This window comes from Sceloporus occidentalis, unplaced genomic scaffold (assembly GCF_023333645.1).
Source record: "Sceloporus occidentalis isolate IW3139 unplaced genomic scaffold, rSceOcc1.0.p SCAF_6, whole genome shotgun sequence".
Classification (NCBI taxonomy): domain Eukaryota; kingdom Metazoa; phylum Chordata; class Lepidosauria; order Squamata; family Phrynosomatidae; genus Sceloporus; species Sceloporus occidentalis.
In genome coordinates this window covers 11,362,099-11,384,702 of record NW_028316986.1, presented here as the reverse complement: position 1 = coordinate 11,384,702, position 22,604 = coordinate 11,362,099, and positions in this window count along the sequence as shown.

Genomic DNA, 22,604 nt, shown 5'->3' with positions numbered 1-22,604 from the left:
TTTAGCTAAGTTAGCTGTTAAACTACATAGTCCTACTGAAGACAGATCACTTATGGATTTATAACTCAAGACTGTAAATCCCTAACTGCAATATTGAATGTGTGTGTGTGCTGTGCGTCTTCAAGTCATTTTTGACTTATGGTGACTCAGAGGCGACCATTTTCTTGGCAATATTTGTTCAAAGGAGGTTTGCCATCCCACCCCCCCCACCCCCCAGGCTGAGAGCATGTTACATGCACAATGCCTCTGGTTTCATGACCAAATGGGGAATCGAACCCTCCTTTCTAGTGTCTTAGTCCGACACTCAAACCACTACACCGTGCTGAATAATGGCCCTTATTTTTACAAATTCTATAGTGTTTTAAATTATTTAAACATATTTTAATTGTACATTGCACAAAGAAGTTATAATCAAGGGTGGGAGAGAGATGCAAATATTTTAATTACATAAATAAATAAATAAATACCTTCATCAAGTGAAAAAAGTTGTATAAGGCAAAATGTGTAAATAAATGATACAATTGCAAATAAACAATTACAATTGCCTGCAAATTAAAACATAAGGTGTTGCTGCCTGATATGAAAGAAAGACTGGGAGAAAATGGAGGTGAAATTAAAAAAAAAATCCTTAAACCTAAATAAAGACCTGAGGCTGAAGTCTAACCATAGAAGTAATGCAGTTTGACACTGCTTTAACTGCTATGACTCCATCCTATAGAATCCTGGGATTTGTAGCTTGTGGTATCATAACACTCTGACAGAGAAGGGTAAATATATAAATATATTGCTTTTTAAAAGAAGGGTAAATATCTCACAAAACTACAAATCCCAGATTTCCATAGTATTGAGCCATGACAGGAGCCCTGGTGGCGCAGTGGTTAAATGCCTGTACTGCAGCCATTCACTCAAAACCACAAGGTTGCGAGTTCAAGACCAGCAAAAGGGCCCAAGCTCGACTCAGGCTTGCATCCTTCCGAGGTCCCTAAAATAAGTACCCAGACTGTTGGGGGCAAATTAGCTTACTTGCTAAGTTCACCGCTATGATCTTTGGAATAGCGGTATATAAATAAAACAAATTATTATTATTATTATGACAGTTAAAGCAGTGTCAAATTGCATTAATTCTGCTGTGCAGATGCAACCTAAAGGGTTTCCACACTCCTTCACACACCATTGCAAGTTTATTTTGACTTGTCTCCATGAAAAGCTCATTGAACTTGACTGCTAAGAGTAATTCATGCAGCCCTGAGTTCCAAAGGCCTTCTTATACTTCATAAAGTAACTCCTGTTTCTTTCAACCTGCTGAATATAAATTTCATCCTGTTCTTTGTAACTCTAGCTACAGTCATGCAAATACCTATTCATCTGGCACTCGAGAATCCTGTTTTCTGCAAGGAGGGGGGGGGACATGAGGTTAATGAAACAAAGTCTAAATTAGCTGGTGTAAATCTACATTGTTTCAAAGTACTCTGGGCCCTGGCAGTTTTCACTTTCTAGAGGAGTTAGCCATTTGTCTCATGTCATCTGTAAACAAGATTTAAAAAAAATAGCAAATTGGTTCCTTATCCACCGAAAGCCAAGACTCTGTCAGTGTTTAATATAAATTTACCTGTGCAAATTAACTCTTGGCAATTATGGCTTTTCCCAAGCATGGACAGGTGTTTCACATGAGCCAATGGTGCAAGAAAATACTCCATGGAGAAATAATTTGTCCAACCCCCCACTGCAGACCCATGGGTCTTTCTCATCCTTTTGCAAGTCTTATCTCCCCTACCAAAGAATGTGGTTATAGAGGAATAAATTGGTTAACAAAGTGTGTGTGTGTGTGTGTGTGTGTTTGTAGCATCATTATTAGTAGAATGGGTTGCAGTGGTTCCTAGCTTAGGTCCTCCAGATGTTTTGGACTTCAGCTCCCAGAATTCCTGACTTCTGCCCAAGCTGGCTAGGGCTTCTGAGTGTTGAAGTCCAAACACCTGGAAGACCAAAGTTTGGTAATCAATGCATAGCACAATCACAGTAAATAATACAATAAAACAAAAGGTGAGAAACAGCCTCTACAGACAGGTGATAAAGGCCAGCATAGAGGCAGAGTGGGGGTGTATGGTCTGCATGATGCACACCCCAACTCCGCCCCCATGCCAGTGTGATACTGCTTGCCTTTCTTCTATTCAGCTTGCCTGCCACCCTGGCCAGCCACAAAATTCCCAGCCAGGCCACTGCTGAGGAGGGCAGTGTCATGGTCTCTGGTGGTTCTGGTCAGAATCTGGCACAACTACTGCACCAGATTCTGAATGGAAGGCACCACCACCCCAGCAGTGGCTGCTGCATTGGAGGGGAGCACTGTGGCCTCTGGAAACATAGCATCACAGAATAATAGAATCACAGCATTGGAAGAGACCACAAGGGCCATCCAGTCCAACTCCCTGCCATGCCATATTTGGCAGGTCTTTTCAGGGTTTGGCACAGCTGCTGGATGGCAAGGAAAGAGCATTACCTTCCTTTCTTGCTCACTCATCAGCCATAATAAAAATCCTTGGTGCCTGTAGGTTTAAATGAAGATTCGGACCTACAATCTTTAATTTGAATATAACAGAGAAATTATACATCACAACACATGTATGGGTTTTCATGTAATATAATTATATAAAGACATGAACAGAATGAGCAGTTGTCAGGAGAAATTGCATCATTTCTCACTGTGTCCAGTCCCAAGACATAATTGGTTATGCCTTTTCAAAGTCATCTGGAATACATACAGAAATGCTACACTGTCTGATCCCTATATCCCTATAGTCCTGTAATTTGTAGAGTGTTTACAAGTCCAGTGATTTCTATGAAAGGGTATGTATAATTTTGATAAGATTTATAAGAATAATTTTGTATCATAATTTGATGAGTGTTGTGCTATCTTTTTAAATATTTATTTTAAGTATATTTATATTTGTTTTCAGCCCCCGAAGAAGAAGGCTTGGTGTGGCCGAAATGCATTGGACTTTTTAAACACTGAGTGAACACTGAACAAACAGTTGGCCATCTTAGAGCACGTGAAGCTTGTCTCCTTTCTGTCTGTCACACAGCAGCCATGCCATCACCACCAGGTTTACTGCCCCACTGGGTGAACAACCCCTGTAGGGTGTTACCCAGTGCAGTACGAACCCCTTAGTGACACTTTTGATTCTATTCTAGCCCATTGTACTGCAGCCATATCTGCCTGCATACAGCAGGCAGGGCAAACAGCAGCTAATCTCAAAATTTGTCACTGAATATGCATGAACAGCAAAACAGAGAAAAAAAGGGAGAGAGGCCGGCCTTACCAGCTGTTTTAGCTCACCCCAGCATATTTTTAATAGTATATATCTGTATGTTTGGCCAACAGAATAGAAACCATAAGAAAAATAGAGCCCAGCGAAAGAAAGTAGTCCCTGCAAGTATTTTGGAAGACGTTTTCACATGGTCTCCAAGAGGTTCAAACTTTTCTCATCTACCTACAAAAGCCTTTCCTGAGCTGGTTGTTTCATGTCTCATGTGCATACTGCTTGTTTTGTATGGTGTGTGTGTGTGTGTGTGTGTGTGTGTGTGTGCTGTAAGTTGCTGAACTGAGCTTATTTTTTTGTGGCCTATGAACCTGTCCCTATTCATTCCATGTTATTTCTGCCACAGATACCAAAGTTTCTGTTAGGGAAGTAAAGCCCAGGAACCCATCTACTTTGGGTGCATCTACACTGTAAAAATAATGCAGTTTGATTTCACTTTAACTGCTGTAAAGCCATCCTGTGGAATCCTCAAATAGTAGTTTGGTGATGCACTAGAGTTCTTTAGCTGCAAATTCTAAATGTCCTTCCCAAAACTGCAAATCCTAGGATCTCATAGAGTGGAGCCAAGGCAGTTCAAATGGAAATCATTGTGCTGTAATTTTGTAGTGTGTCTAGTTCTATCCTGAGATTTGCTGTCTGGGGAGGGATATTTGGAATTCATAGCCAGAGAGCTCCAGCCAGGATTCCATAGGATGTTGGCATGGCAGTTAAAGGGAAATTATAGTGGTATAATAGTGTAGTGTGAAAAGGTCAGTGGTCAATTTACTGTGGCAAGCAATGGCAGCTAGTGGCTTCCAGGTCAGTTGGGCACTGAATCTATTCCAAGTTTTATCCCAAACTTTAATGGAGCTATCTAAGGCATGGGATCTATTTTGAGAACAAGGTTCAGCATTTTGGAAAGCTCTTTTTAAATTGTAAACTACAGTTTGGGATGAATATATCACCTCTCAACAGGGGAACCGTTACCTGCCACTGGAGTCAAAGAAGGTTTGTGCATTTCTCTGTTGGACATTTTTACTCTATTGTTGTTACCGATGATGACAAAGATTATGACCTTTCTATTCCTGCTCTCCTTCCTCCCACTTCCTTTTAGTCTTCCTCTTCTTCCTCCGTTTCCACCCTATTCCTTTTAATCTTCCTCCTCCTCCCCTTCTTCTCTTTCTCCTCCTCCTCCTCTGGACTTTGGGAAGCCTTCTCTTTTCTGTTTGCTCCTGCCTCTGTTCCCCCCTTATTTTTCTCTGTTGTTTCCTCTGTGTCAGTTTTTTAGATTGTACATTCCCCAGGGCAGAGACCTCTCTTGCTCTTATACTTAGTAAAATACCATCTAGATTGATAGCATTGCACAAACAGATAAATAATAACATACACTGCAGAAAGCACTTTGAAGGAAGGAGGAGATATGGTTGTAATAAATAAACTAGAGGCATAAGCTAAAATGGCATTTTTTATAAGATGTTTACTAAAACATTCTGTTGAATTTGGAGAGCCTGAAGTAGTTTAAAATGCATATGATGGTCTAGTAAACAGCATCACATCATCTCTCTCCTTCTTCCCTTGAACACAGTCCACATGCTGCCAGGAAAGGGGGGCGGGGGGGGGGGGGAAGGACACACATTTATTTTCCAGCATAAGTCTTTGGAACCACTTGGGAAGAATATTCTTGATTGAGAACCAAAACATTCTGTGATGCTTAACAAACCTGCAAATTGAAAAATTCAACATCTGCCCTGTGCTGCAATGTAACAGGAGAAGGACCCATTGTGTTGAGGGAGGTGGGGGGAGAGAAGAAGAATCAAATCAATCCTTAAATTATATTTTTGTGCATTTGCAAAATTACTACTCTCCAAATCAAAAGCCTCAAGCTGTTTTCATCTGAGAGCATATGTTGAATCGGTAAGACAATAGCCGTACATGAAGAGAGAGACAGAGAAATTGAGAGTGGGATGGGGGGTGGGCTGCTGTATAATGTAATGGACTGTCCTCTGAAGAAGATCCTTGGTTCTGTGTGAAAAGCACTTTAATAATATTTTAACGTAAATTATGAGCAAGGAATCAGGGAATGTGGGTGAGCTGGATTCAGTAGAAATATGCCATTGCAAATTAAAGTGGTTTTAGTCTGGAAATAGAAATTGGCAGTGTGTTTGACAGTCCTTTCTTTGGAAAGGCCCTCTGCTTGAAGGGGCATTCAGTTTAAAGATAGAAACATTAAGAAGGAAGAAGTGAGAGGGGTCCAAATGTTGGACATAAGCACTGAAGATCTTACCAGCAGATTGAGTAAGCACACAGTTCATTTGGACACCTATGAAAAAATGTATTGGTCTGAATCCCATTGGCACTTCCCAACTAGTTGTTGTGCTGTTGTGACCTTCTAGTCATTTCCAACTTATAGCAATCCTATCACAGGATTTTCTTGGCAAGATTCAGAGGAGGTTTTCCATTGCTTTCCCCTGAGGCTGAGAGTGTGTGATCTACCCAAATCAAAGCATCCATGGCCATCTGTCAGGGATGCTTTCATTTGGATTTCCTGCATGGCAGGGGGTTGGACTGGATGGCCCTAGTGGTCTCTTCCAACTCTACGATTCTATGATTCTATGATTCTATGATTCTACCCAAGTTCACCCACTGGGATTCATGGAACAGCTGGGAATTGAACTCTGGTCTCCAGATTCATAGTCCAATGCTCAAACCACTACTCCCTGCTGGCTCTCCTTCCCAACTAGAGTAGACCCACTAAATCAATTCTTGGAATGAGAGTTAGAATTTATGTAAATCTCCTTTATGCAATGACTTTACTCATTGGGACTCAAAAATGGTTATTATATTTCTATTTGTATCTTGGATTAGTCAAATCAAAATGGAGACTGTAGTCAACAAATCAAAAGAAGACTGAAGGTGCATCTACACTGTGTTAAATTAGGGATGAAAAAATACTTGAAAATATTCAAAAGATAGTTAAAAAATTTTCCTGATAAGAAGAATTCTGAATTGATCAGAAAATTCTTGAATGTATTTACACTGTAGAAACAATGCTGTTTGACTCCACTTTAAGTGCTGTAGCTGCATCGTATGGAGTTCTGGGATTTGCTGTTTTACAAGGTTTTCAGTTTTGTCTGCTAAAGAGTGCTGGTGCGTCACACACCTACAAATCCCAGGATTCCATAGGGTAGAGCTATGGAAGTTAAAGTGGTGTCAAACTGCATTATTTCTACAATGTATATGCACCCTAAGACTAGAAAGAAACAATTATGAAGGAACTAGACAAGGTCTTCAAGATATATAACTAAATACCAACATCAGATGCATCCATGCCATAATATTCCTGATTTCTATAGGGTGGAGCTATGGCAGTTAAAGTGGTTTCAAACTGCAGATGCCAGCTACAGATGCTGGTGAAACGCCAGGAAGAAAATCTTCTAGAACATGGCCACATAGTCCGAAAAACCCACAAAGAATGACTTTCTATGTAAGGTTTTGAAAATTGGCCAGTGAAGAAAGCTGACTGGAAGAGAATCAACTCATTTGAAATATGGTTGTTTCAGAGAGTTGTGCAGATACTATGAACTGCCAGAAAGACCAATAAATGGAAAACAGAGCACATTAAGTATGCTCTCTCATTAGAACCCAACATGACTAAACTGAAACTATAGTATTTTGGACATATTATGAGATGACATGATTCACTGGAAAAGATAACATCATACACTGAAGTTGAAGACAGTAGGAAAAATAGACCACATTTCATATGGATTAATGTAAAGAAGGAAGCCATATAGGGTCACCATAAACCAAAGCGTAATAACAAGAAATTTCTATCTAAACAAAAATAAGGATGCAATTCTTCACCAAATTTATTTTCAAAGATAGTGACAAGTCATTTCAGCAATTTTATTTCCACTGCTAGAAAACCTTAAACAAAAATGCAGTTTTTGACAGATATTCACAATTCGGTATTTATCCTGCACAAAATTTGTAGGTGGTTGTTTTTCCACAGAAAACATCATTTTCTGCATGGAAAGTAGAATTTCAATGCAAAAAAATTAATCCCTGCACCGAAAATGCTGCTTTCTGAGCAGAAATGCTGTTTTCTGTGCAAATCAACTTTGTTTGAATTTCATGCAGAATAAAGCCCCAATTACAGTATTTTCTGCACATGAATGGATATTTCTGCATTGAAATATTATTTTCCACATAGAAAATGCTGCTTCCTGTGCAGAAAATGTTGCTTTATGCACAAAACAACCACATACAAATTTTGTACAGAATAAGTCCCAAACTACTGAGAACCTCATCATTCTAGGATTCTTTTCATCAGAGTTTCTTACCACTTGAAAAGCATGGTTTTCTACCTCTCAACCAAGGGTCACCCCATTCACTTCCATGTCAGCATTCTCTGAAGATGCCAGCCACAGATGCTGGTGAGACATCAGGAATAAACTCTTCCAGAACATGGCCACATAGCCTTAAAAACCCACAAAAAACTATGGATCCCAGCCACGAAAGCCTTTGAGGTCACATTCTTTTCTACCATTCTCCAAATCTATTTGAATATTCTTTTAATCCCTAATGAGCTGTGATCGTAAAATTGTTGCTATGCAGTCAGCTCTCTATATTTGCAGCTTTCACTTTGGCAGATTTGATTATTTACAGATTTGATTATTTACAGATTTGATTAATATGTTATCTCTAGGTTGACCATAGACCCATGCAGGAGGACCTAGAGATTCCTAGAGAAAACACTTGTCTGGATATTTGTAGGTCCTACAGCACAATTCTGTGGTCAGCTTCCAGCAGATGATGACTATAGAGACTCTGGAGGACCAGAGATTCCTAGGGAGGCATTATCTCAGGTAATTGTGTTTTTTCCAGTGTTATGGTGGTCCAGTGCTCCGAAACCCAGTGAATGTGGAGGGACCACTATATACAGGGAAATTGTATGCACTTAATATCTAGTTCTTTTTTTTTTCTGTTTTAACTCATTTTCTCTTTTATGGTGATGTACAAGAGATCATCTTCTTCTCCAATCTTCTCCAGCTCTGTTTTCTGTTTCTATCACTGCTTCAGGGCCTCTGACACAGCTCATTCCTCTTTATTCTTTCTAAATGTATCTTATTGGTAATCTCATCCAGTCATCCAGTAATCATTCAGAGAATAAGATGACGACCCAACTGTCATATGAGTGGTCATATCTGAGCGAAATGGAAGCTTGTTAAGAAAACGCAGATGCATAAACAGCCCTGCAGAATCACATGAAAGACCTCTCTAGGCTGTTCTACTGTTTCCCACATTGGGCAATTGAATAATGATGGGAAGGCACATCATCCACCCATTACAGTCCCCCAACATGTGGAGCTGGCTTCCAGTGATGGGTAAGAGAGGAGTGGAGATGTGTACATAGATTTTGATTAATTAATTAGTTAATTTGCTGATAGATAGTCTGGGCAAGCATTATAGAAAGCATATACAGAAAGAAGCATTATCTTCTGTGTGACTATTTTATTCAGATAATGTCTGCCATCTACAGCTTTCATCAGCACTTGTGTTATTTATTTATTTATTTATTTAAAAAAACCAAACAACTCATCAAAAATGCCCTTTTAGTGCAATTAGAAGTTCTTTGGACTATCAAATCAATTACATTAATGAATTTTAAATTAATTAATTAAAACTATTACAGTTGCCTAGGTGAGGATGGGAGTATTTATCTCCTCCCCACCCAGCAAGATTTCACTAAGAAGTATACAAAATCATCTGAGTAATGTCTGCTAGAATCCAGAAACAGACAGGGCTTCCGTTGTTTTGGGATACTAAATCCACTCTGAGTTTTATGGGTACTATTCCAGATTTTTTTTTTTTTTGGGGGGGGGGAACCTATCCAAGGTGCTGAGTTTAAATTCTTCATCATGGATTTCAGCACCTCGGACAGCCACCCTTTCTGGCATCTCAAAAGACAGAGATGGAGCCAAACAGCATCCCTAGTGGTTAGAAGCAGGGATCTAACAGTCTGTATAGCGCCATGCTATTCCTTACAGTCATGAAAAGTAAACTAAACTATGCAAAAAGGTAAGAATGAATTATGCAAACAGAGAGAGATTATAAAAATGTGCTGCATTTGAATAATTTATGGAGGTCGCAAAATTCAGCTTTTGCCTGGGACAAAATGCTGAATACTTTGGTTCAGTAAATATGTATACAAAAGCAATGTGACCACTGTGTGCTGTATTTATGCCTTTGTTTTATATAGAGTTTTCCCCCTCCTTCCTTTGCATATCACAGCTATTGCTCTGTAAAGTCATTTTTAAATAACTCATTAGGCTGAGTTGGCAACTATTGCAAAAATATTTCTACCCGTCTTCCAGGCTTTCCTTCTAGGTAACAGATCCACCTGCTTGACGGCCGACATTCTAAAAATACCTCTAGGTCCACACTATTATCCATTCCTCATGTTCAATTGCTCTGTTATGGTAATAGTCAGAGGCACACCACGTCGTAATTACTTACAGCTGACTTAAGAAAAGAATATTCAACTCCCCCACTGTTCCACTAGAAGGTCTTTATGCGCTATTAACTCATTCCTGAGTATTAATACTCTACTGGTAATTCTGAGTGCTGCTATTCAGCATTGTAATCGGAGGACTATTAAATAGCAATTATTGACCATATGGGTTAGTGGATATATGTTGTGGTGATAGGGGTGGGGTGGGTGCCTTTTATTTAATTTATTTATTTTAAAAAAGTAATCCTTTCCCAAAAGGAGAGGCTCACCACTTGTGTTTGTGAGCAATTTAAGGTGAAAACTTTGTGTACAAGGAAAAGACATACCCCAGAAAAAAGGGAAACCAACTTCTATAGATTGGCCAGGATCTTGCGATTGGCTATGTAAATCTATGTGCATGTAGTTAACACAGTGTTTGTTAGCCTTCTGCTGAATACCAGCACTGTGCCACCAATTCTGTAACTGCTCACTGTCTCTTTGTGAAATGGAATTAGGAAATGCACAATGGTTAGTTCTACAAACCCAGTGTCAGGATTTGATCTGCTCAGGTCCTGCGATTGAATGCTATTGCTGACTTTCCTTTGCAATGTTAATCAAGCCTTCATTGGATATTGGGTATGATGTTATTGTTGTTGTTGTTGTTGTTGGGTTTAAAATTATTGCTGTTTTTGATAACGGTTATTTTCGAGTAGTATCATAGTGCTATCCAGGCAATGTAATGAGGGAAAGTGTATTAGTGTATGATGGGACATATTGTATTCATAGATGGGGGAGAGAGAGAAATAAAGTTCAGGGCTGGAATATGAGCACATGTGTCAGGTAGTAGTGCCAGCACTTGGTATCAAAGTCTCACGGGAAGAAATGGTAGGGTTCTGAGAAAAGGGGATGTGAGTGAGCAAGAGGAGAATACATGTTTTGAGGAAAGGGAAAATGGGAAGAGAGCCCACGAAAAGCCTGAAGGGCATATTGCTTTCTATATGCCCTAATGGGATATTATAGTAGTTCTCTCTGCAGAAGTCAAGCTGTTAACTTAATTTTGGTTGCAGAATAAAGGTTTTGCTGTTATCACACAGAAGACTAGTTTTCTAAATGGAAGGGAGTGGGCACCAACTGACCCCCGGTGAACAACATTGCATATTGAAGACATTGACAAATATTTATCCATCATCCAATAATGTGAAGATTTACATTGCTCATAGAACTTGGTTGTCACATCTCCTCTTCCTCTTCCCCCCCCCCCCACTTCTCCTTCATTTATACCTCCCCTTTTTCCCAGTAATGGAACTCAAGGCAGTCAACAACATATTTAAAAACAGTACAGATTAAAACCTATACAAAATTTCAGTCCAATTATTTAGAATCTGATATTTTTTATTTTTGTAATTCTTTTCTCTCCCTGCCATCTATGAATACAACATGTCCTCTCATGCACTAATACACATTACATAACTGAATTTATAAAGTTAAAACATAAATATTAATTAAAAGACTATACAAACCACATCTTGGTTGTCCTCCTCTGGACATTTTCCACCATATCACTATCGTTTTTGGCTTCTAACTTCTTAACTCTAATGCCCAGACTTGGACACTGTGTTTGAGGTCAGTTCTATTCATAGATTTATATTTATAGATAGAATCATAGAATCATAGAGTTGGAAGAGACCACAAGGGCCATCCAGTCCAACCCCCTGCCATGCAGGAAATCACAATCAAAGCATCCCCGACAGATGGCCATCCAACCTCTGTTTGAAGACCTCTAAGGAAGGAGACTCCACTACACTCCGAGGGAGTTTGCTCCACTGTCGAACAGCCCTTACTGTCAGGAAGTTCCTCCTAATGTTGAGGTGGAATCTCTTTTCCTGGAGCTTGCATCCATTGTTTTGTGTTCTAGTCTCTGGAGCAGCAGAAAACAAGCTTGCTCCCTCCTCAACATGACATCCTTTCAAATAATTAAACAGGGCTATCGTAACACCTCTTAACCTTCTCTTCTCCAGGCTAAACATCACCAACTCCCTAAGTCGTTCCTCATAGGGCATGGTTTCCAGACCTTTCACCATTTTAGTTGCCCTCCTTTGGACATGCTCCAATTTCTCAGTGTCCTTTTTTAATTGTAGTGCCCAGAACTGGACACAATATTCCAGGTGGCGCCTGACCAAAGCAGAATACAGTGGCACTATTACTTCCCTTGATCTAGACACTATAATTCTATTGATGCAGCCTAAAATCGCATTGGCCTTGTTTGCTGCCGCACTGCACTGTTGACTCATTTTCAACTTATGGTCTACTTGGACTCCAAGATCCCTTTTACACAGAGTTTCATTGAGCCAGGTGTCCTCCATCCTATATCTGTGCATTTCATTTTTTCGCCCTAAGTGCAGTACCTTACATTTCTCCGTGTTGAATTTCATTTTGTTAGCTTTGGCCCTGTTTTCTAATCTGTTCAGGTGATTTTGAATTTTGATCCTGTCCTCTGGGGTATTAGCTACTCCTCCTAATTTGGTGTCATCTGCAAATTTGATAAGTATGCCCCCAATTTTGTCCTCCAAGTCATTAATAAAGATGTTGAATAGCACTGGACCCAGGACAGATCCCTGTGGGATCCACTGGTCACTTCTCTCCAGGATGAAAAAGAGCCATTGTTGAGCACCCTTTGGGTTTGGCCGGTCAACCAATTACAAATCCACGTAATAGTTGCCTTGTCTAGCCCACATTTTACAAGCTTGTTTGCAAGAATATCATGGGGAACTTTGTCAAAGGCCTTACTGAAATCAAGATATACTATATCCACAGCATTCCCTTCATCTACCAAGATGGCTATCATATGGTAGACAGATAAATATGAAAAAGAGGTACAACATTGGTCCTTGTCTTGACAATCACTCTATCTTTTGATTTTTTTTTTTTTAAATTTCACAATGGCGGAGCAGATCAGTTCAGTTCCTCTCTTGAAGAATTTTTCAAAAATTCACAAAAGCATGTATTTGGGATGGAATTTAGATGTTTTAGAAAATGAAAGTGGGAGTACGTGAAACTGACATTTTACCTTACTTAGTCAAGGAGTATCTAATACATGCCCCCATATGCTTCCCATGAAAGAAATGTCTGGAATTGACTATCATCATTAAGAATGTATAACTTACAGTTGTGCATCCATAACTGATTTTTATTCACAATTCCTATATATTCATGATTTTCGCACTATTGCCACAAGTCCCTCAATCCAACTTTACTGGACAGTAGTCACTGTAAATTATTGAAGTTTTTCTTCTATTGATTGGAGACCAGCAGACTGACATTCCCACCTCTTTACCACCAGCAATCTCCAGTGCAAGGAGGAATTGCGAGTACTTCTGAATGGGAGGGAGTTGGAAACATCAATCTGCTGTGCTCTAGTTGACAAGAGAACAGATTTTCATTGCTTACATAACCTTACCAGGAAGCAACTTCACTGCTGCCTGGTAAAGCAGGGACAAGGGTCAGACCAGGAGACACAACTTAGGTGAGGGACAGACCACCCAAAAAGGGCAGAATCCCAACGACTGTTTTTCCACCAGAGGGAAGCTACAGCCACCAAACTGTGTGGCTTCCCGCAGGCGGAAAAAGAACCCGCCACTGGTGCACTGGTTGCGTAAGTGCTGCGTGGCACCATGCAGATGCCACACAGTGCTTACATAACAATGGTGGTGCCCATGTATACAGGGCACCACCATTGTTATGCCCTCGCCATATGCTAGAGTTGCAGGATGTGTGGGCGCTTCACCCCCAGGCAACCTTAGCACATGACGAGGGTGTCACAAAGGGCCCATATGAACCAGGACTTAGTTTTTTAATTAAGTAGCTGATATAGGATCTTGGCCACTGAACATATGTTCTGTTTAATTGTTTATTGAATAATATACCACCATTGGTGCAACTCCTGATAAGAGCCTGTCCTTGGCAGCTACCTGTTCAGTAGGTCCAGAGAGACATTGATGAGAGCAAATAATCCACTAACATGAAACCTGCCTACTTAGTACTTTAATGCAGCGCTTTGAGTTTGGAATTCAATACAATTCACAAAGCAGAATCACAATACAACTGCATCAGCCACCCACACTTCTATCCCTTTTTCCACACAATATACATCCAATGGCATTAGTATATCTCTGAATGCCAGCTGTAAGGAAGCAGCCTATAGGTAAGATCTGTGATAGTCTTCATATGGTATTTTCTCCTGGAAGTCATCTGACTAGCCAGCATAGGAAATATTGAGTAGACAAACTCCTGATCTAAGCCAGCAAGACTTAAATTTTTAATAGTATATTACAGTCCTTCCTGACCTAGTGCCCTCCAGTTGTGATGCCTCCATCTCTCATCATTCCCACTCATTGGACATAGTCACAGAGAATGATATGAGTTGCAGTCCAATGCATTTTAATAACCACTACACTGGGGAAGGTGGCTACAATGGATTTGGCCAATGATCATCCCATGGCATAGTGAAAACGAAGTTGTTCATTCACTACCAAGCAAGAGGCACTTTTCAAAAAGAACATAGACCATTAACAGAGCAACACAAAATGATTTGCAATGTATTTTAGAACACTGACAGCTAAAGGAGGTTGTCTCGACTTAGTCTTCAAAAGAATACATTCCATTAAGAGAATTAAACTGTCTAGTCATATAAGATAGCACTATAAAGTAATAAAGTATGGATATTAAATGAAGATATTGCAATTAGAGCTGTAGCCATCATATTAGTTTGAGGGCTGTAAGAATAGAAAAATCAATGCAAATATGTTTATATTTCTGTAATTGTTATTGCAATGGAGTACCTTTATGTCCCAATTTTGTTTAGCTTTGGCTTTCAACCTCTTATGGAAGCTACATTATTATTGCTTTTCAGAAAAAAGGAGATAAAAGTGTTTTAGAAATAGAAATCATTTTAGCTGGGCACACTAAACCGTACTATATTGTAAGTTGTTTCCGTTTGACAAAATTTGGTATGGCACAATCCTATATTCCATACATTTTACGGACATGTCTTCAAAGTATTTTTTGCAGCCAAATAAACATGCATAAGCATTTTAGGATTTGTTGTTGTTGTCGCTAGATTGCCCATAAGGAGGCTCCCAATATCCATCCATCAAAGAACTCAAATTGGATTCTAAGGTTCTAGTCAAGTTGAAAAGAATTCCAGATAAATGGAGAAATAAGTCTTTGTTATTTACTTATTGCATGCAAGATTGCATACTTTCTAGAGTTTTCTCCTCGATGCATTTTAAGGAAAATTACCAGGCATTTCTTCAATCTTGCTTAGTTTAGAGCAAAGTCATATTTAGGGCCAAAACCCACAGTATCATTTTCCACTGGTTTAAACAAGCCCATAGTCAAAAGTTAAACATACACAACACTCTCAATCAAAAAGATAATTCTTCTACAGTAACTTAGGAGGAGTTATGGTCTTTCAGATAGTCCAGACCCAAGCTAGATAGAGTATTAAAGATCATAACATTTTTGTGCAAAAACACATGTTGTTATTGTTCTGAGCAAAACCAGTCTTTCACAAATAAAGTAGTGGATTTGATACAAGCATTTTCTTCATGATTCCCAATATGTGAAAACTCTAGATTACCTCTTAATTTTTGGAGTGTCTTGATGAAAACCTTTCTCAACAAAGATAAAAAACTTTGTAAGTATACTTTGCATCTCAACTTGCAACCCTCTGATTTGTAGAAGTTCATCAGCATGGAAGGAAATTGGAAATGGAGAAAGGCCTGGGTCTCTTTCACCTCACTTGCTTAGTGTCCTCTTAACCAGTGCCTTCATATCACTATTTGCATCATGCTGGAAGTCACTAGGAATGTATAGCACAGCACAGAAAAGTCTGGTTTTACCATGGAGTGAGAGATGGAGGTCACACTTGTATTGCAGCCAAGATCCTAGGATATAAAATATATGGCCAAGCAAAGAACCCTTAAGATGTGGATGTCAGGGTTCATAAGAGAGCTGAAGCTTTGGGAAAATAGTGGATAATGACTTCCCAGTTCAGAAGATGACTGTCTGCTTGAAGGGAACTCAGGATGAGGAGGAAGCACCTGGACTTCCTAGAATGAAAGGGTTGGACACATTCAGAATTAATGCAGTTTGACATTACTTTAACTGCCATGGCTCCATTTATGGAATTCTGGGAATTGTAGTTTTGTGAGATGTTTACAAACTACTGATCCCAGGATTCCATAAAATGGAGCCATGATAGTTTAAACAGTGTCAAATTGTGTTAATTCTACAGTGTGGCAGCAGCCTAGGACTGAAATAGTTCTCTATTTAACGTTCTCTAAATACAGCTGTCTGTTTCAGTTATTTTGCATAACACTGCAAGGATGAATGGATGGTTGGATCATCATGGGATCTCAGGGCAGTGTACGATATACACAATTTAAAACACTTCCATAGGAAAACCATAAAAAACTGAAACAAGATGCAAACCATATTGATCAGAACAAATATTAAAACTACTCCAAAGCTACCACAATTTGAAACCATTTGCATGTAAGCTTTGAAATAAATCAGTCCCAAATTACTTTAATTTTAAAAAAGAGAATAAACCAACATTGACACAAGTTGGACCTTCAAGAGGAGGGCATTGCACAATCCTCCCTCTCATGTCTTCCCACTTTGTATTGTCCCCATTGATCGGACATAGACCTCAGTTCTCAGGCAGGTATAGGTGGATGACAGGCAGGCAGGCAGGCAGGCAGGCAGACAAACACCAATACAAACACATACATTTTAATCTGAAACCATGTCAAGTCTCACCCATTTTCTTCCTCCTTTTCACTCACTTCCACCAGAAGTTTTTCCTGCAGATGTCTTTGCTCCATCATGTATAGAGAAGCTTGCTACATTGGACAAACTAATGAACTGCTACTGCAGACTTCCTAGCAGTACTTCAGGGCCTTTCCATCATGGTCTACATTTGACGTTTCCTTCTTCTTATCACCTAACTCTTTTCAAACCAAGGTCCAGAGGATGAGCCATTACCTCCTCTGTCCCTAAATTTCCAGTGACATTAATAGGAGTTGGGTGGCTAAATCCCTGCTCATGGCTTTGAAAATGGAAGGTTTATTGATACTTCAGGGGAAGGACTTTCATCATCATACTTCTATGGATAGTCTAGAAAGACATTTAATGTATAGCTCTGGGGTGGGGGGTATCAGTACTGCCTTGGAGAATGTGTTTCTGAGATGCTTTCTGTCTCTCTCCTTTCCTAAAAATGCTAACTTTCTTTTAAAAAGTGATATAGAAATAATGAAGTTTTCCTTCATTTTTTTAAGAAAAGAAGGAGGTGCGTTGTTGTCTAATCATGATTTTTAAATGTAGGTGCTTCAGATAAAAGTTTAGTGTTTCGTTTTCTTAACATTTGCCCTTGTGTGTTCAATAAACTAATGCTTAGAGGAGGTGGGAAAGAAACTGGGGAAGGGACCACTCCATCACATTGAAGGAAACAAAGTGGAATATTCAGATTCATGGAAAATAAGTGTATGAACAGTTGTTAGGCATCATACTGTATATTCCATGCATTCTTATTGACTTAACTTATAGTGTCTTTTATCATATTAATTTGGTGTGGCAACTATGATTCTGTTGGAATCAAAATAGTGGTCCATGCTGTGGTAATTTCCATTTTACTGCAATAGAATGACATTACCATTGAAATGACTATGATAATACCCACTGGGCATTAGGGCCATATTATGCTGGTTCTTCACTATCTTCACTGTCTCCAAGGTCCTGTCTGTACTTGTCAGGATACTTCAGGGGCATCCCAGAATATCCTAATCCTGCTGCTTCCCTGACTTCCCTGTTACTTCTACCCTCCATTCTGATGGCAGCACAGCTGTTTGCACAAGCATCCCACCATGCCATCCATTCAGTCTGTTGTGGTGGTGCATTGCTTCATGCCAAAAGCAGAACAAGGTGCCCAGTGATGATCAGAAGGCTGGACACCAGATTCTGACCTCAGAGTAAGTGATACATGGCAGTGATAGTGGCGCTGTATGGCACTTGTTTTAAACAGCCACCTTGTGACAGAGGTCAGGGATTCAGATCTTCTGGGAAGATTCTGATCAGGGAGTTATTTTGGTATACTTTAAAGGGGTATATCCCAGTTCTGTTATGAACTGGGGTTTGGGCCATGCTTTGTCCAATCCCCTTGCCAAGAAGATGCAGGCAGGCCAATTTATTTGGCCTGTGCAGACATGACTTTAGTTTCCGATCCCATTTCTAAGTGCTAGTTATACCCCCCTCCCACAATGTCAGACCATAGTGCCCACTATATTCAAAGGACCAGTTTTTCCTGAGTCATTAAATCATGGATGGAGGCCCTCCTTCACATGCTCCTACAAGCTGAGGTATGGTCAGTGACCACAAGAGGAAAGAGCTTCTTAAAACTTAAAGTTGCATTTTTAGGCTTCCTGCCCAGAATCCCCAACTAACATGTTCTGTGCCCATGCCCTAGGTAGAAAAGTTCTTAGAACTGTGCACTAAAATAATGTTTTCTCCTGAGTTCTGGGCTCACCCAGCATAGTTCTTGAGGAGAAGGAGGAAAGTAGACAAGGAGGGATAGGACTAGAACTAGAGCTAGAACTAACATTAGATCTAGAACTAGAACCCATACTCTACCATTCTTCATAGGTACTCAAGATAGCTAACAGTCTATATAAAGCATAAAATTAAAATAGCAAAATGCAAACTTCTGTACAGGTGACTTGAGGACACATTTACAAATACAATCAAAAATCTTTCAAATTACAAATCAAAACTGGCTGCTAAAACACAGGAAAAAAAATACCAAAAAGAAAAACACCAACAGATAAAACAAACATGTCTCTTCCTCATGTATCAACACCAGCCCATGACTTCCTCACGTATCACCTCCATACCATGTCGTCAAGGTCCTTGGTGCACTACATAGTTTTGAAAAGGCAGACAAGACCACTGTCCTTCAAAGAGCATACACATGAAAAGATGAGGGTGAGGAGGGAAAGGGGACAAGGGCAGGAAGGAAGGAATATGAGCAAATGCAGTCACATGTACTTAAACTTGATTATAGTCAAGAAGAGGATTATGGAGTTAAGCCAAAGTACTCTTGCATTTCTACAACCCAGAGACTTTATCCTAGGTATGCCAGTGGATTGGTGGAGTCCTACATGGAAATCTGCAGTCTATAACATTTAGTCTGCTGCATTTAAGCATATATTTAAGCTGAAGTATGTTCTTAATGCATGCTGTTAATTCTATAGTTCAAATGAGATGTGTGCTTTGCTAAATGCAGTTCTTTGCTCACACAAAATGTAGGCTTTGTTCAAACATGGAGGTACTTTCTTCTGAGATTACATTTGAGGAGAACATAATCTGGTGTATTAAGAGTTTATATGCATGAAAAGGGCTCTGTAGGAGTGAACCACTTCAGTGCATGGGACCATCAATAAATTCTCCACCTTCATAAATGTATTTGGCATATGCCAAATAGATTTTATTAGCCAATAAGGTAGGGGTGGACAACTGGGCTGTGCCCAGGGACCAGTTTTCCAACATGGGTCCATCCAGGGACTGCATATATAGCCAAAACAAGAAAAAAAAAAAAACCCTAAACAAATGGGGGGGGGGGGGGGGAAGCCAAAACCCACCTCCAGTCTATTTCTAGTTTGGAACAACAAGGGGTTTTATGATGAACCATGCAGTCATTTAGGTTCATTTAAAGGTTTATGTCAAAAGTTCCAAATAAACCTTGACCCCAGTCCTACTGTTAGGTCCCAGCTGGACTACAGTGGCTGTACAAACCCGGGACGTGCATCATGTGGACGCGATGCCCTGATTTCTCAAAACAAGGAGAAAAATGTAAAGTTATTCATTCTTACCTGCAAGAATGAATTTTTTTCATAAAGATTTACTCTGATTTGGCCCCACTAATTTTGGAGGATCTGCTCTAACTATGGCGCGTTACACACCGCCATTTACTATGCACTCCGTGCATCCTAGGGTTAGGAAGGGGTGTGCTAGGGTTAGAAAGGGTCTCACCTTCCTAACCGGCCCCGTTCCTAGGACGTGCGGAACGCGTAGTAAATCGCGGCGCCTGTCCACACGGGCACCGCCATATTTACGTCTTGGACGCACAGTGTCCGGACTTGGTGCGGCAGAAGTGATGCTGCACTCCTTTTTAGCTGCGCCGGGAAGCCTCATGGTCTGGCCGCCGGGGCTTCTCGGCGTAGCTAATGGCGGCGGTGGCAGACCGCCCGCTTTGGGGTGGTCTGTAATGCACCTTTGAAAAAAATCTAGACCCAGGCTGCATCCACACTGCAGAAATAATCCAGTTTGAAATTACTTTAATTGTTGTGGCTCAGAGCTAGTGAATTCTGGGAACTGTAACCAGAGCTCTCTTAGAAGAGGAAGTTAAATGTCTAATAAAACTATAATTCCCAGAATTCCATAGCACTGAACCATGGCAGTTAAAGTGGTGTCAAACCGGATAATTTCTGCAGTACAGATGTAGCCCCAGTCAAACTCTACTTTTCAAAGTTGAACAAGCCTCCTAATAAATTTGGTATTAAAATCAAAAGCAATCTAAAATGCTGCTGTTCTCCTTTTAAAAAATTAAGCCTCCATCTCATCTGCAATTGAAATGCTAAGCATTTGCATAAAATGTGTGAAATTAGAGATAATTGAAATACAGTCGCTCTTAATGTGTCTGCTCCATTTGCAAAATAAATAAATTAAAATGTCCACTAAAAGAGTCTAAAAGCCAACCCCCCATTTGCCCATCCTTTACCCTTCACATTTGTTTCCCTGGAACATTTAATTTTGGTTTCTATCAGTCAGGCAAATGATAACAGAAAAGTCTTTTGGAAAATATGTGCTCCATTATCTTTAGTTTTCTGACAAGATGCCAGAATGAATTGAAGGGAGACATAAGAAGGGTTTAAGGCAGGATACCTCTCCAAACCTCAAAAGATACCCATTCATATGATTGGTTCTTTCACCACCAGAGAAAGAAGCCAACATTTATCTCAAGAAATTTATCTAGAGAAAATAAATCCTTGTCTTCTCTAGAAAACACAACCCTTTTCCTTAATGTTAGTTCAATATTTTTCATTGACTGAGATTGTGCATCATTTTGGAAATTTCTTAGAAAGAAAACACACTGATGGTTCCTGTTGGTGTTGCTCAATTTCTCATTTTTTAAAAAAGCTCATGAAAATGTTGCCTATTTCACGTATCATACAGAGGGAATTCCAGGCACAAACAGAGATCTTTTATTACTAACCATTTCATTATTTTATTATTTTTATTTTTATAGTCTGCATGATAAGAATATTCCAGGAGCCATCCAGAGTATTCTGGCCCCAAAGCTGCCAAGACATCCACTCCATTACCTGGGGTCCTCCATTGTGATGCCAGGCAGCTGTGTCCCACTGTACCACCTGGGATGTCCATCACCATGGTACATGCACCACCGTGGTGCATCACTCACTCTTTGATCCCATGTCTTGGTGCCTTGTTCTGACCTCAGAGTGAGCAATGTTCTATAACAGCAGCTGTGCCAGGCAGCACAGCAGGACACATTGTAAACAGCCACATGGTATCATAGTGAAAGGCTCTGGATCTTCCAGCCTCCATTACTCCATAGCAATAGTAGATGTTGGGAAAGATGCCAAATAATGTCATTGCTGTCTGCATATTTGCAAAACTGGAGCAAGAGGGAAAAGATACTCCAGAGACTGGGAAATTTACAGTTTTGAACTACAACTCCAAAAATTCGCTTCCCAGTATGGTAATTGGATGCATTGGAGATTCTGAGAGTTATATACTGTACAGGAAAGGAAATTCTTTAAACTTCTCACTGTCACAGTTAAGTGTCAGCCCCACCTGAAAGAAATCCAAAATGTTAACTTTCTCTAGAGCAGGGATGGCAAAAATGCAGCCAGTGAGACAATAGAGGCTTATGACCCCTAAGGACACCTTTGAAGCCCACCAGACCCCTCCATGGGGCCACTTTTTTTTCTGGGAAACCAGTAGCCCACCCCCCACCCCCTTTTATATGTACAATTTTCTTCTTCCAGTCCACAAAACAAAACAAAAAGGCCAAATGATGGCAGACATGACATTACATCACTTGCATTGCATTGAAATGTGCTGGGCCCAGAGAGTATTGATTTACATGCTCTGCCCCTCCCATGCCCTTCACTTTTGGAGCCAATGAACAGTATGGACAAATTTAGGGAAACCATTTTTGTTCAGCTCTTTAAATGGATCATTGGCTTTTGCTTACATAAGAGCAGCATACTAGCAGGGAGCAATCCCCTATTACAATACCATAGTCTGCACAAGTTGGCATCAACAGCAACTGAGTTTACCACTAGATAATTAGGACTCCATATGCGTCAGTTGGTACATCTGACTTCCAGTGGTGACTGGCGGCTTCCATGTCCATCTAGCAGTAAATTTACCCCAGGTTTTAGCTTAAACTTTAAAGGATCTTCCCAATATAGCAAACAAATTTTGTGGATAAATTTCCAGCTTCTTTGACAGTGCTTTTAAAGTTCAGCATGAAACTCATAGTGGGTTTCCCTCCTCAGTGGCATGGAAGCTAAGGACAATCTCTGTTGATGTCCCTATTGGGCAGGACCTCCCTGTGTGTCACAGAGATTTGGGGGAAAGGACATGGACTTTAGTCAAATTTAAGGAACAACTGAATTAAAGGGGCATCCCCAATTTGTTTCCACTAGGGATGTGTGTATCTATCAGATCTATAC